Source organism: Crocuta crocuta, unplaced genomic scaffold (assembly GCF_008692635.1).
Source record: "Crocuta crocuta isolate KB4526 unplaced genomic scaffold, BGI_CrCroc_1.0 scaffold382, whole genome shotgun sequence".
NCBI lineage: Eukaryota > Metazoa > Chordata > Mammalia > Carnivora > Hyaenidae > Crocuta > Crocuta crocuta.
Genome location: NW_027531873.1, coordinates 3,643,366 through 3,655,074, shown reverse-complemented (window position 1 = coordinate 3,655,074; position 11,709 = coordinate 3,643,366). Strand labels below are relative to the sequence as shown.

The window sequence follows — 11,709 nt, the reverse complement described above, 5'->3', positions numbered from 1 at the left end:
TGCCTACCAAGGATGGTGAGACAACTTGGAGATTAGCAACAGCAAGAAGCTGCTACCACATGTAGGGAGGGAAAGCAAAGGGGAGACAATGATATCAAAGCCAAGGGGTCATGGCCACCGGGCAGAAGTGGAACCACAGTGACCAAGAGGGGGCTGTAGCAATAGAGAAGATACTCCAGTACTGGAGACTCTGCCTGAAGGAGAGTAGAGATGAAACCCCAGGTGATGGCTTCCTACTGTCAGCCCAAACTCAGCCTCCCATTGACCCAACACAGATAAAAGCCATGGACCTGGAGAAGGCAGCTACTGGGCATCAGCACCACTTTGATTTGACCAGTGAAAGCCCCTTCACACTGGTCTCTGTGCCCTTTTGACAGGTCCTCAGCAATCTAACTTAGCACTGCCTTACTTTATGACACAAAAACATGTTCTAGGCTCATTTTGTTCTTTTTCAGCAGCCCTCCAGGGAGATCTTTGTTACCCTGCTTTGGTTCTAACAGTTTATGCAAGTCCTCCATCTGGAGCAGAACACTTCTTAGCTGCTTCAACTATGATTCCGCTTGCTTCCCCAGAGCAGGATAATGAGGACATGAGTCAAAAGGACATGGCTCAAGGCCTTTTCAAATGTCTGTATACTAACGTTCTAGGTCTAGCTCCTGTGAACTGAGTATAAATGGATTCTGTTTTGGAGTCCAATATGATAATCTTTATCTTTTAACAAGATAGTTTAGCTCTTCCTTGTTGTATATTTAGATTAAATTCTACCAATGTATCTAGTACTTACTATTTGTCCCTCCTATCCTACTTGTTTATCTCTTGTTTTGTCCCCTTCTTGCCTTCTCTTAGGTTGACTTCATTTTTTTTCCTTTTCCCTTATTCCATTTTTCCCTCTTCCTGCTAGTTTGTGTGTTACATACTTTATTTTTGCCCTTTTAGAGATTACCTTTGATTTCTACTAGTCATTTTTAGTTTAACAAGCTTTAAAAATAAAGTCCTTCCCAGGCTCCTGGGCGGCTCAGTTAGTTAAGTGCCAGACTTTAACTCAGGTCATGATCTTACAGTTTGTGGGTTTGAGCCTCACATCAGGGTCTGTGCTGACAGCTCAGAGACTGTAGCCTATTTTGGATTCTGTGTCTCCCTCTCTCTCTGCCCCCTCCCACTCACGCTCTCTTTCTCAAAAATAAACACTAAAAATTTTTTTAAAATAAAGTCTTTATTTTTCTACTTCTTATCCCATTTTTCCTTCCTGTTTCTTCACTCTCTGCTTCATCCTTCACATTTTTCCCCTTTGTTCTTTTTCCATCTCTTCCCTTTTTAAGTGATTGGGTCCATTAGGTGGGCCTTCCAAGGTAGATGTCTACCCCCGGGTGGAGGTGGCAGAAAGCAACGGTGAAAAGGTGTTTCCATGGGGGGGCCAGGGGCAGCTCCTGTGGTGTGACAGCCTGGCTCAGGGTGTTGAAGAGGGTGTCCTTGGAGGAGGTTGCCTGGAATAAGGTATCAGAGCTGGATCAGAATGTGTAGAGCAACCATATGGAAGAGAAATTTGGTGAAGAGTATGGAAGCTTGAAGTGGGTCGGTCAGCTGTACCCTTTGGAAGGAAATATACATAGGACAAGGAGGTATCCATGTAGGAAGTGGAAGGTAGGGGTGGGGCAGGAAGTAAAGACAGGCTTCTGGTTCTGCATATTGAAAGTCTGAGAGTCATGAGAGTATTCATGTGGGAAGGCAAGCTGTGGACTGTTAAGGAAGGCTTCTAGTCAAGATGGTGGTTCTGTATAAGGTGTCAGAGCTAGAGCAGGGTGAGGACGATCTCTCTGAGGTGATTACAAAGAGAAAAGCAAGATGAGCCTGGAACATCTCTTCATGCCATAAAGTAGGAAAGTACTCAAAAAATCCTGGGGACATTTCAAAACAATGCAACAGCCAACTTGAAGAGGTTTTCATTGATAAAGTTGATGACAATTGAAACATCAATATAAATAATGAAAATAATGGATTATTAAGCATTTAATAAAATAACTCATGAGTCCATATGACATAAATAAATTAATTAATAAATTGATATTTTGATGAGGAATGACATATTTATGTAGTTTCATTACACGTCCCATCAAGTACTTTTTAACTACCAAAGAAAAAAGAGTAGCTTTTCTACAATGAGTGGAAAAGCTTGGCATATATTACTTTAATCAATTGATCAGATGTAACATTCTTCAGAAAAGGACAACGACAGGACAGGATGCAATAGTATCGGTTGTATGTTACTTCTGCCAAAGATGTTATTAACTTAAATCTAATCATGAGGAAACATCAGACAAATCTAAATGAGAGACATTCTACAAAATAACTGGTCTGTAATTTTCAAGTGTCAAGGTCATGAAAGTCAGGGAAAAATTATTGAACTAGGCTAACAAGGTATGACAAGTAAATGCAACACAGGATCCTGAACAGGATCTTTTTGCTATACAAGATACCAGGACAGATGGGAAAATGTGAATAGGTATGATGATTAGATGTAGTAATGTATCAGTGTGAATTTACTGATGCTGATGGTTACTTTGGCTATGTAGGAGCATGTTTTTGTTTGTAGTAATCACAGAACGTAAGTATTCAGGAATAATGGAGCATCAGGTCTGCTACTTACTCTCAAATGGCTCAGGAGAAAAAAAAAGTTATTTTGTATTGGGTTTTCATTGTAGCTTTCTTATTTATTTTAGCTTAGTATATTAAACATTATTATTTTATACGTCAAGTTTTTTCTAAATTTTCCCATATGTTTGTATTTTCTTTACTAACAATTGCTTTTAATACCATGGACCTTCCTTCTGAGGTTTTCATTCTCACAAAAGAAAATCCTTCAGAAGGTCTTTCAGCGAGAGAGTATCTGTTGGTAGCACATATTTTTGTGTACCTGAAAATGCTTATATATAAATCTCATTCTTGAAATACAGTTTTGCAGATTATAAGATCCTAAAATAACAATGATTTTCTTTCAGCTCCTTGAGGTATTCTCTGTCTTCTGCTTTCTACTCTTAATTTTAAGAAGTGTATAGTCATTCTAATTGTTGTATCTTTTATTTAATCTGTCTTCTTTATGGGTAGTGTCAAGGTTGTCATTTTGCCTTTGGTATTTTTCGGTTTTGCTACAAAATCCACAGGTCTTTCTGAATGTGAAGATTGGTATCTATTATCAATTCTAGAAAACTATCAGCCATTATCATATAGAATATTGATTTTTCCCAATTCTCTCAATTAGCAATTCTGAAATGCCAATAAGCCTCTCTTAGACCTTTGCAATTTATCTCCCTTGTCTCTTAAAATTCTTTTAATTTTTATCTTCTGCATTTCTCAAAATTTCGATACTTTTATTTTAAAAACATATTAAAATGTCATTTTGTTTTGCAAACTGGATAATTTCCACATCTGTAGTCTTGGTGGGTCAAATTCCAAGTGTGCTAATTGTTTATGCAAAGGAGACTTGCACAAAAGTTGTTGCCAACTAGATTGAAAGTTCTTTGAAGGCAACAATGGCACTTAATTCTAGAGAGCCTAGGGCAGGGCTGCTGGGTGCTGCAGCAAAGAAAAGAAAAGAAAAAATGTAGACTGCTTGGTTGATTGACAAAGGTGTATCATACAGACTTTAATTGAGAGGACACACTATAACACAGAGATAAAGCACACTGACTATGAGTCAGGTCTCTTGGGTTTAAATCCAGACTGAGTTACTTGCTAGAAGTGAGATCTTAGAGGAACCTTCTCTAAACTCAGTTTTTAACCTGTAAAATGGGGGCCAGGGTGGGGGAATAACAGTGGCTTTTTTTTATGAGGCATTTATAAACTAATTTGATTGAAATGATTATTATGGAAAGGATTATGGGTATTCAGAAAATCTCTCAAGGAAGCAGTTGCAGAGAAGTGGGCCCATGACCAAAGCCTTGAAAGACAGTGAGTAGTTGGACAGTCAGAAAGGAATCTAAGAAACATCTCACACAGATATATTTGTCTTCCTAATTACAGAAGGGTTAGGAGGAGCTCCTAAAGCCACTTTGGATTTCAACCTCCCTCCTGCTTCATGGAGAGAACACTAAGTAGTACTTATGGATTCTAGATTCATTGCCTGGGATTAAATCATGGAATCATAGGTCTACCTTGCTGATTGCTCTTTTTCTTAAGACTAAATCTCAGATTTTTTTATTTGAAAAGTGGGAGAGGGCTTACTTCACAGGGTTATTGAAATGATTAAATGAAAAAACCAATATAAGTAGTATATAGAAACTATTCAATAAGTATTAATTTTAAATTCATTTTTAATTCTTAGTAATATTACCATTTTCTACAAAGGTTTCCTTCTAAAGTCCTAACTCTCTGGCATATTGCTGCACTTATGTGATCTGCCTTCCTCATCCACCCTTTGCCCTGAGTGGAAGAACACATTTCCTGATTAAAGGGGTACATCCTGTGAAGACTGACTGTGAAGGCAAGTCCACAATAGACAGAGACAATGCATTCTTGTTCAGAGCAGCCACCAACAGTGATGACAACAGCCTTCAATGGACTGGGGTCAAAGATCAGCTGTCCCTCTGTCACTTCATTCTTCTTCTGGCTCCCAATGGAGTTCATTAGGAACTCAATCTCAAGTCTAAAATTCAATCAAAGCCCATCCTCACAAGCCCAAGCAAAGGACACCAAATGAACAAATTCATAAGGCAAAACAAAGTTCTCACTCAATCTTCTGAACACCAAGTTTACCATCCGTTTTGTGGTTGTGGAAGCATGGTGCAGCCACCTGCCAGGTGGGAAATACTAGGGGAAGTTGGTGATTGAAGCCCTGGGAATGGGGATTGGAAGTTAGCAGGAGGGTTAGATGGAAATCCTGGACACCCTCAGGAAACACCAGAGTGAGGGACAGCAGTGCATCTCAGGTGGGGCATCTGAGAAAGCTTAAGATGCTGAGCTAAGCTAAAAATGGGAAATGTGACCACAGACGTTGTTTTTTGACAAAGCTCTTTTCTTGTCCCACCCTCATGGAAAACATGCTCCTTGGAAGCCATTAGAGTAGTTGATGCCCATCCTACACTTCTCGGGGCACATGCATGACATTTGTCCTGGATACAGCTGGAATCTGTCCTTCATGGCACAGTTTATTCCTCGATGCCATTGTCTGCTGGGAGATTGCCCAGATCCTGAAAGTGTGCAAGCAATACTTTTCAATTATTGTACATTCATTCTGACATGCTGTGTGGCCTTCACCAATTTGGTGCACAATCTGTCTTGATAGTACCCACAAAGTAGGCTTCTTGATAGTGTGGATAAAGTAATTTCTCTCTTTTGTTGCCCAGAACTCATTTTGCAGGCTCAACTCATCAACGGAGCTATGCAGATCAGAATGTAGGAGAAAGAAACCCGAGTGCTCCAACAGAAGACTGGGAATTAAATCANTGCCCAGAACTCATTTTGCAGGCTCAACTCATCAACGGAGCTATGCAGATCAGAATGTAGGAGAAAGAAACCCGAGTGGTCTCCAACAGAAGACTGGGAATTAAATCGAGAAATGTGGATGGGGTAAAAACTAGCAAAACTCTGCTAGCAAAAACTCTGCTCAGCAAAGTGAGGGATATGTCTAAATCAGAGAAATCCATCAATCAGATCAGCATGAATGACTCTGCTAGGCACACCTAATGTCCTTCTTCCCCTTAATGTGGTTGGTTAATTTGTCTTGGAGAACACTCATATTGTGAATGCTAACTATTTCCAAGCATTATGCTCAACATTTTATTTATTTATTTATTTTTAATTTTTTAAAATGTTTTATTTATTTCTGAGAGAGGGTGAGAGAGAGAGAGAGAGGGAGGGAGAGCATGAGCAGGGGAGGGTCAGAGAGAGAGGGAGTTACAGAATCTGAAACATGCTTCAGGTTCTGAAATAGCTGTGAGCACAGAGCCCAATGCGGGGCTCAAACCCACAAACTGTGAGATCATGACTTGAGCCGAAGTCAGACGCTTAACTGACTGAGCCACCCAGGTGCCCTGCTCAACATTTTAAATATATGTCCTTACTTTTGGCTTTGGGCTCAAGGTGGCAAAGTTGCAACTGTCTTCAGTCATCCCAAATCCAGGTTCATCCAACACCATCTGTTTCCACGATGCCACCTAAGGTGGACCCCAATGAGATAAAAATGGTATACCTGAGTTGGACCAGTGAGGAAGCTAGTGCCATGTCTGTCGTGGCCCCAAAGATCAGCTCCCTGGATCTGTCTCCAAAAGAAGTTGGTGACGACATTGTCAAGACAACCAGTAATTGGATGGGTCTGAGGATTATAGTGAAACTGACCATTCAAAACAGGACCAGATTGAAGGGGGACCTTCTGCTTCTACCCTAATTATCGAAACCTTCAAGGAACTGCCAAGGGACAGAAAGAAGCAGAAAAACATTCAGCACAGTGGAATCTTTAATAAGATTATCAACATTGCCTGACAGATAATGGCACTGATCTTTAGCCAGAGAACTCTCTGGCTACTATTAAAGAGATCCTGGGGACTGCCCAATGTGTGGGATGCAATGTGGCCACCACCCTCACAACATCACAGAAGACATCAGTAGTGGTACAGTGGAATGCCCAGCTAGTTAAGAACTACAAAAGAAAATATTTCAGTAAAGGATCATTCGACAACCTAAGTAGGTAAATAAATAAATAAATAACCGTATTTAACGCCCATAAAAATAACATGAAATCGAAACAATTTTCTTTCTTTTTTGGATAAAAGAATCAATACTCAGGCTTGAGGAACTTTTGGTAGAAGCTGGAATTCAAACACAGATTCTGGGTAAATCTAAATCCCATGCTTCAGTGACATTGCTGTCAATCTTGGTTTCTAGAAATACAAAATCTGGCCTCTTCTCTCTGCAGCTTGGAGTTATTTCTCAGTAGCAGAGGATATCACAAACAGCTTCAGGGTGTTCGGTCATTTTTTATAGCTTTGGATACTTAATGATATATAATTTTCCTACTAAGTTTCTAAAAACCTATATTGCTTCAAGACAAAGTTATTTCTCCCCGTTCTGATCCATCTCATGTATCATTACCAGAAGAGTCTGGTCTAGTTACTTCTTTGCTTGGGAACCTCCTAAATACCCCTAGTGGTTCCCAGGGCCATGGCAACAATTGAATGTCCAAAGCTGGCCACCCCCTGCCTTTTCAGGCTGACTTCCTATTGCTATAGTCCCACCCCTGGAGGTTCAACAATGCTGTGTGAATATCTACAATAATCGGGATTTTAAGCCAGACCAGGTCCATTTTAAACATTTTCTGGATCTGCATTGAATCTCACTTTAAGAAGGATTTATGCTCATACGAAGTTTGTAAAGTTCTTCTCTCTTTCAACTACACCCCAGTTCATTCACCTGAATGAATGAATCTCCCTACTCTACATCTAGGCTCAAGTTTATCTTTCTCCTGAACTGCTCTTCCTTCCAACACTGACTTCTGATATCTCACAGTCCTTCATGTCCTGGTTGAAATGTCATTGCCTTCCTGCCCTTTATGTATTTCCAAAGTTTTCCACTCACACTGCTCTTGTAGAACTTGCCAAACCAAACCTTGTTGTATGAATATTTGGGGCCATCTCATCTTGTCTTTCCCTTGATTCTGATGTATTATCCTAGGGTTGAGCGGGTAGAGACAATGTCCATATCTCCATTATAGTTGTGTGCTACCCCAGCATCTACTATTATGTTCTAAAGATGCCAGGCACTTAATAAATATGTAATGAATTGAACTTAACTGATACTGATAATTGGGTATCATTTTTAAGCAATGGTTTAGGTAAAATGATTGGTGAACACCATCTTTAGTTCTTGGAAGATGTTATGGTTTAATTATGTTCCCCACTCCCAAAAAAGATATTTTGAAATCCTAATCCCTAGTACCTCAGAATGTAACCTTTTTTGGAGATAAGTCTTTATAAAAGTGACCAAGTTAAAAATCAGGTAATTAGGATGGGCTCTGATCAAAATGACTGTGTCTTTACAAAAAGGGGAAATTTGGACACAGAGATGACACACACAGAAGGAAAATGGTATGTAGATACAGGGAGAAGATGGCCATCTACAAGTCAAGGTAGAAGGCTTGGAACAGATCATTCCTTTACAGCTCTCAGAAGGAATGACATTGTCATTATAGACTTCTAGCATCTAGAACAGTGACATGATACATTTCTCTTGTTTAAGCCACCCGGTGTATGGTACTTTGTCATGGAAGCCCTAGCAAACCAATACAGAAGCCAAGTGTTATAGGGCCCAACAAAAGTATCCTGTGCCTACTATTACAGTCCTTGCCTGATTACAGGGGTAAGGCTGTAAGTGCTATATGAATTTTCTTCCAGCAAAGGATCTTTACCCAGGAGGATGGTTCCAGATTTTGCTTTGTTTTATTCTGTTTGTGTCTTTACAGATACCTGTGGGTTATTTCTTTCTTCACTGAAAGTCTATTGAGGGTACTAATGCTGGAATATAGCCTGGAATCACTCATGCTTTAGCTTTGTCTTTCTCCATGTTTTCAAATTCCTTAAGCACAACAACAGTAGCTTTTATTTTTCTTGTATGTGCACTAGCATCTATCTATATGGGCACATAGTATGTGTGCTGAAATAGCAGTGATTCTCCACTTCTGAATTTCAGTGTTGTGTCCATCCCTTCCATCCCTTATCACTCTCTAATTCCTCTTACAGCTATGTGTGTGGGCATGTCTTGTGTCTCCCTCCAGACTGTAAATTTCTGAGGTAGAATCCATGCATGAACCATACCTAGTACTCAGTAATAAATGCCTATTGAATGGACAGATGGATGAGTAGATAAAAGGGAGTAGGGAGAGAGCAGTGGCTAGACACCTAATCTTGCAAATAAGAGAAAGGGAAACTTAGTCCAAAAAGGAAAAGGGAGGTGGATCATCATTCTTTGGCTCCTGATTTAAATACATGAAGCTGAGGTACGCCTGGGGCTCATTTATAATTATTTACAGCCGCAATGTCAGAATTTAATGGACAGAACCTAAAGATATATGAGGAAACCTATGGAATATTCATTCTGGCTGTCACTGACTACCAAGGGCTTCTAAGAAAAGCCATTTATGATTAATAATAATCATCATAATAATAATAGCTAATGTTTATTGATCTCTTGCTATGGGCCAGCCACTATGCTTAGAGTGTTTATACATCATTTCATTTAATCCTCCCAACAATACTGTAAGTTAGATGATATATTTAAAAATATAGCTTCATGAGATGTTAAGGAAAACGCTCAAGGTTTCGAGACAGGAAGTGGTGGAGCTGGGATTCCACTTCTGTTGGTACGATGCCAGAGCCTAAGCTTATGACCCTGGCTACAAAGACTCATTTATAAAATGTCCTTGCCAGAAACAGCCACAGGCTTTGGTCCTGTTTGCAAGGTTGTCTTTTGTGACAAAAATTATGAAAAACTTCTGTTGTAGTATGAATGCTGGTTTGTTATACAATGTATACTGTTTCCTGTGTACCCATCTGTATCTAATTAAAGAAAGATGAGACATATTGATAAGGGTACCTCGGTGAGAGTGGAATACCAAATGTTTCATGTGAAGTTTGGGTCTTTATATCTACTGGTGGTCAATAAATGTTAATTTAATTGAATGCATTCGATTTTGCCTGAATAGCCAAGAGTTATTTCTGGATGGTAGCTTTTAGATGCTATTGCTCCTAGTGGTGATTTAAAGCAAGAGGCCAGAATCATTATTGTAATGGAGACTGGAATCTGTGGGAATGCAGGGAAAGGAGGAGTCACTTTGAATTCTGTGTTACAGAGTGGCCCTTGCAAGCATATCAAGTCTTTTAGTTTAGAAGTCAATGCATTCTTTTTTCTTGTTTATTCAGCAAATATGTTTTTTTAGTACCCACCGATGTTGTGCACCCCCTGGATTCAAACCCAGTGGTAGGCAGGTCAGGTTGTCTGTCCTCACTGAGCTTATTATATAGTCTGGAGGGGGAACTGGTGATTGTAGTCCTGTGGGGGTGGGGGGGAGGCAAAGACGGCAGAAATATAGGGTGCTATGGGAGCCCATGGGAGAAGCAAGTTGCCCGTGACCAGAAGTCAAGAAAGACTATAAATTCTAGAAACTTGGAGTAAATTTTTCTAAGAACTGAATATTTTTAGATGAAAATGGAATTTTACTTCATAAAGCATATGGCTATTAAAGGGATTTCTATTAAGTTTGAAAGATGACAGAAAGCTTTAAAATATCCTCTTGGTCAAATGGCTACTTATCCAAATAGGGTAAGGGCCACCACTGGGAGACACACATTAATTGAGGCACCACCACCAGAGGAGGGATGGTGCTTCTTCATCCAAAGGAGTGTTTCCTGAGCCCAGAGATGCCAAATGCTAGAGGAAGGCCTTATGGTGTTTCTAAATCCGGCCTAGATGACACCAGGTAGTCTGTTGTTTACCTAGATGCCTTTCGTGTCACATTTGCTGCTGGTGTAGCTATCTTTTAATCACACCTCACAACAATGGGAGTTACCTGAGAGGGACGCGGTCATAACTACTTTTCCATCCTTGGATGCAATTTCAGAACAGTCCTCCATCAAAAAGAGCAGTGGAATTCTAATAGAATTGGTATTACATCTCTCATCTAATACAGGAACATAGTTCCTTTACCACCAAATCTTCTGGTTCACAAATGCTGAGAGTTTCAATAATATTACAACCATAGAGTTCAAAGAAATTTAAAAGTTATTTTTTGTTGCTGTTTTGTTTTTTATCTTATTTTATGTCTTTAAAATTTATTTATTTAAATTCAAGTTAGTTAGCATACAGTGTAGTATTGGTTTCAGGAGTAGAATCCAGTGATTCATCATTTACATATAAAATCTATTTTTAAAACCGTGCAGGGGACTCATCACCAATGCATAGATCCAGCTTTCTGTGTGTTGAGATGCCACCTAGTGGACAACGTGGCATACAAAAAGTAAAAGTAATACTTCATGAGTTACAATCTAGCATCTCCCTCATAGAATTTGAAGTCTGAGTGACAAGTCATCTTAGCTAGTGAAATCTCTAAATTTAAAAGGTAACATTATATATTCAGCATAGATTCAACTTGAAACAGACCAAATTTGGAATTCCCTTTAAACATTCTGTCAAGTAAGATTTAAAAGAATACCAGAAAATATCTGCATCAAAAGGATTGGTTTTGAGCTATCATTGGTGGCAGTGGAAAGAGAAGCTGATGCGAAATAAAAGTAGTCTGTTTTTTCTAAGATGATTAAGACTTGGAGCAAATAGAAAAAAAACCGACTTCAAAATTCAAAGCAGATAACAACTTTAAAGATGCATTATGTTTCACAACTTCTTACAAGATTAGGCATCTTTAATGCATCTCTGTTTTCAGTGAGGGCTGATGTTCAAAGAAGATTTATTGACTATCTACTATGCGCTGAGCACTAAGTTAGGGACTGAGATAGAATAATGAGCAAAACTGAAGGAAGCAGAGAGATAGAACTTCAGAACATTATGGATTTTGCCGCTTAATTTTACAGGTAGGATTATGTTCACCCATATTTTCTTTGGTGCAATCATAACAGAATTGATTCTTCTGGTACTAAAAGCCAATGAAAACTGCCGAGACGGTTTGATATCACTGACTTTCCAGAATTCCAGGACTCGTAGGGGAGTTGT

At 39.3% G+C, this 11,709-nt stretch overlaps 1 pseudogene; it reads left to right on the top strand.

Annotated features, from left to right (window-relative positions):
* Positions 1–6,142: 6,142 nt before the first annotated feature.
* On the top strand, positions 6,143–6,628 carry LOC144238946 (large ribosomal subunit protein uL11 pseudogene; annotated as a pseudogene).
* The last annotated feature ends 5,081 nt before the right edge of the window (positions 6,629–11,709 follow it).